We start from the raw sequence: 4,614 nt of genomic DNA, 5'->3' as shown, positions 1-4,614 counted from the left end.
ATTGCTTGAGGACAAGCAAAGGTTTAAGCTTGGGTGAGTTGATACGTCTCCAATGTATCTACTTTTCCAAACACTTTTCCCTTGTTTTGGACTCTAACTTGCATGATTTGAATGGAACTAACCCGGACTGATGTTGTTTTCAGCAGAATTGCCATGGTGTTATTTTTGTGCAGAAATAAAAGTTCTTGGAATGACCTAAAAATCAATGAAGATTTTTTTGGAATATATAAAAAATACTGGCAAAAGAATCAAGGCCAGGGGTGTTGGTGTCGAAACCGGCGGATCTCGGGTAGGGGGTCCCGAACTGTGCGTCTAAGGCGGATAGTAACAGGAGGTAGGGGACACAATGTTTACCCAGGTTCGGGCCCTCTCGATGGAGGTAATACCCTACGTCATGCTTGATTGATCTTGATGATATGAGTATTACAAGAGTTGATCTACCACGAGATCGTAGAGGCTAAACCCTAGAAGCTAGCCTATGATTATGATTGTTGTTGTCCTACGGACTAAACCCTCCGGTTTATATAGACACCGGAGGGGGCTAGGGTTACACAGAGTCGGTTACAAGGGAGGAGATCTACATATCCGAATTGCCAAGCTTGCCTTCCACGCAAAGGAGAGTCCCGCCCAGACACGGGACGAAGTCTTCAATCTTGTATCTTCATAGTCCAACAGTCCGGCCAAAGTATATAGTCCGACTGTCCGATGACCCCCTAATCCAGGACTCACTTAGTAGCCCCTGAACCTGGCTTCAATGACGATGAGTCCGACGCGTAGATTGTCTTCGGCATTGCAAGGAGGGTTCCTTCTTCGAATACTCCATAGAAGATTTTGAACACAAGGATCGTGTCCGGCTCTGCAAAAAATATTCCACATACCATCGTAGAGAGTATAATATTCCCATAAATCTAATCTGCTGATAACTTTTCATAACGTGACATCATGCCATGGCCCAGTCATTATTCGAACCTTTTTTCTCAACCAGCTACTACGCGTATTGCGAGGCGGTTTTCTGGGCACGTCTTGTCAAAGCAGAGATCGTGTCCCCTTATCACGGGATTCTCATCAATACGGGTGTGGGTAACCCAACCGCACCATCAATTACGGCGCTTGGGGAATAAGCGAGTTTACCAGGCAAGTGGGGAGGCGCATATTTTCTTCTGCCCTTATAAAGGGACAAGGACTCCTCCTTTTCACCCACGCCTTCTTCTTCCTGATCCATTCCCCCTCGCCCGAGCCCCAGCGCCCGAGCATTCGTCTTCTACGCCCACAAAGGCCTTCCGAAAATGTCCGGATCCGGAGCAGGAGGCAAGTGGATGGCCTCTACCGTCCAGGAGAAGCATATCAAAAAGCTTCGGGAGGCTGGGTATCTGGCCAAAAAAATCGGCCACCGTCTCCCGATAGCGGGACAGATCGTTCCCACTCCGGAACCCCAAGAGAGGGTTGTATTCCTCCCCCATTTTGTCCGCGCTAGGGTTTCCCCTCCACCCATTTGTTCGTGGCATCATGTATTACTACGGGATCGATTTTCATGATCTATCCCCTAATTCCTTCCTCAACATCTCGACATTCATCGTCGTGTGCGAGGCTTTTCTCCGCATCTCGCCACACTTCGGCTTGTGGCCGAAGATTTTCAATGTGAAGCCCAAGGTGGTGAGAGGCGAGCACGCCGAGTGCGGAGGCTCTATGGTGAGCAAGATGCCCAACGTTACATGGCCAACAGGTGCTTTTAATGATTCCGTCAAAGAGTGGCAACAACAGTGGTTTTACATCACTGAGCCGCGCATCACGGAATGGGCCGCTGCTCCAGAGTTCCGATTCGGAGCCCCTCTGCGGCTTACGTCCTGGTCCAAGAAGGGCCTGAACTGGTCTTCGTTCGACGAACTGTCTATGCTCAAGACGCGAGTTAAAGATATGGAAGACAAGAACATCGAACTTGTCAATGTAGTCCAGGTGATGTTAGTTCGCCGGATCCTGCCTTGTCAACACCAGACTTGCAATCTATGGGAATTTGATCTAGCCAAGCACTAGACCCTGCGAAACCTCTATGGCTCTTCACACGAAGACATTTGGAAGTTGCTTTTCAAGTCCGGCAAATCATGGCCGGACTCGGCCGAGGACCGCGCGTATCAACTGTACCGCCCTGCAAGCTCGGTAAGTTTGTATGAGTTTTATCCGCATAACCCGAGGGAAATGCTTAATGTGTTTTCCTCAACTCCCCTTGGGTTGGATGCTACCTCTTGAGCACTTGCGTTGGTTTTCCCTTGAAGAGGAAAGTGTGGTGCAGCAAAGTAGCGTCAGTATTTCCCTCAGTTTTTGGGAACCAATGTATCAATCCAGTAGGAGGCTACGCGCGAGTCCCTCGCACCTACACAAAACAAATAAATCCTCGCAACCAACGCGATAAGGGGTTGTCAATCCCTACACGATCACTTACGAGAGTGAGATCTGATAGATATGATAAGATAATACTTTTGGTATTTTTATGATAAAGATGCAAATTAAAAAAAGCAATGAAAATAACTAAGTATTGGAAGATTAATATGATAGAGATAGACCTGGGGGCCATAGGTTTCACTAGTGGCTTCTCTCAAGAGCATAAGTATTTTACGGTGGGTGAACAAATTACTGTTGAGCAATTGATAGAATTGCGCATAGTTATGAGAATATCTAGGCATGATCATGTATATAGGCATCACGTCCAAGACAAGTAGACCGACTCATGCCTGCATCTACTACTATTACTCCACACATCGACCGCTGTCCATCATGCATCTAGAGTATTAAGTTCATAAGAACAGAGTAACGCCTTAAGCAAGATGACATGATGTAGAGGGATAAATTCATGCAATATGATAAAAACCCCATCTTGTTATCCTCGATGGCAACAATACAATACGTGCCTTGCTGCCCCTACTATCACTAGGAAAGGACACCGCAAGATTGAACCCAAAGCTAAGCACTTCTCCCATTGCAAGAAAGATCAATCTAGTAGGCCAAACCAAACTGATAATTCGAAGAGACTTGCAAAGATAACCAATCATACATAAAAGAATATAGAGAAGATTCAAATATTGTTCATAGATAAACTTGATTATAAACCCACAATTCATCGGTCTCAACAAACACACCGGAAAATAAGATAACATCAAATAGATCTCCACAAGAGAGGGGGAGAACTTTGTATTGAGATCCAAAAAGAGAGAAGAAGCCATCTAGCTAATAACTATAGACCCGTAGGTCTGAGGTAAACTACTCACACTTCATCGGAGAGGCTATGGTGTTGATGTAGAAGCCCTCCATGATCGATGCCCCCTCCGGCGGAGCTCCGGAACAGGCCCAAAGATGGGATCTCGTGGATACAGAAAGTTACGGCGGTGGGATTAGGGTTTTGGCTCCGTATCTGATCGTTTGGGGGTACGTAGGTATATATAGGAGGAAGAAGTACGTTGGTGGAGCAATAGGGGGCCCACGAGGGTGGAGGGCGCGCCTAGGGGGGGGGGGTAGGTGCACCCCTACCTCGTGGCTTCCCTGTTGGTTGCTTGACGTAGGGTTCAAGTCTCCTGGATCTTGTTCGGTGATAAAATCACGTTCCCGAAGGTTTCATTCCGTTTGGACTCCGTTTGATATTCCTTTTCTTCGAAACCCTAAAATAGGCAAATAAACAGCAATTCTGAGCTGGGCCTCCGGTTAATAGGTTAGTCCCAAAAATAATATAAAAGTGGATAATAAAGCCCAATAATGTCCAAAACAGTAGATAATATAGCATGGAGCAATCAAAAATTATAGATACATTGGAGACGTATGAAGCATCCCCAAGCTTAATTCCTGCTCGTCCTCGAGTAGGTAAATGATAAAAGCAGAATTTTTGATGTGGAATGCTACTTGGAATATTTTCAATGTAATTCTTCTTAATTGTGGTATGAATATTCAGATCCGAAAGATTCAAGACAAAAGTTTAATATTGACATAGAAATAATAATACTTCAAGCATACTAACTATGCAATTATGTCTGTTCAAAATAACATTGCCAAATAAAGTCGTCCCTACAAAATCATATAGTCTGGCTATGCTCTATCTTCACCACACAAAGTATTTAAATCATGCACAACCCCGATGACAAGCCAAGCAATTGTTTCATACTTTTGACATTCTCAAAACTTAATCTTCACGCAATACATGAGCGTGAGCCATGGAGATAGCACTATAGGTGGAATAGAATGGTGGTTGTGGAGGAGACAAAAAGGAGAAGATAGTCTCACATCAACTAGGTGTATCAACGAGCTATGGAGATGCCCATCAATAGATATCAATGTGAGTGAGTAGGGATTGCCGTGCAACGGATGCACTAGAGCTATAAGTATATGAAAGCTCAAAAAGAAACTAAGTGGGTGTGCATCCAACTTGCTTGATCACGAAGACCTAGGGCATTTTGAGGAAGCCCATCATTGGAATATACAAGCCAAGTTCTGTAATGAAAAATTCCCACCAGTATATGAAAGTGATAACAAAGGAGACTCTCTACTATGAAGATCATGGTGCTACTTTGAAGCACAAGTGTGGTAAAAGGATAGTAGCATTGTCCCTTCTCTCTTTTTCTCTCATTTTTTATT

The sequence above is a fragment of the Triticum dicoccoides genome, chromosome 6A, assembly GCF_002162155.2.
Source record: "Triticum dicoccoides isolate Atlit2015 ecotype Zavitan chromosome 6A, WEW_v2.0, whole genome shotgun sequence".
Classification (NCBI taxonomy): domain Eukaryota; kingdom Viridiplantae; phylum Streptophyta; class Magnoliopsida; order Poales; family Poaceae; genus Triticum; species Triticum dicoccoides.
The sequence above is the reverse complement of the archived record's forward strand: the minus strand, read 5'-3'. Positions refer to the sequence as shown.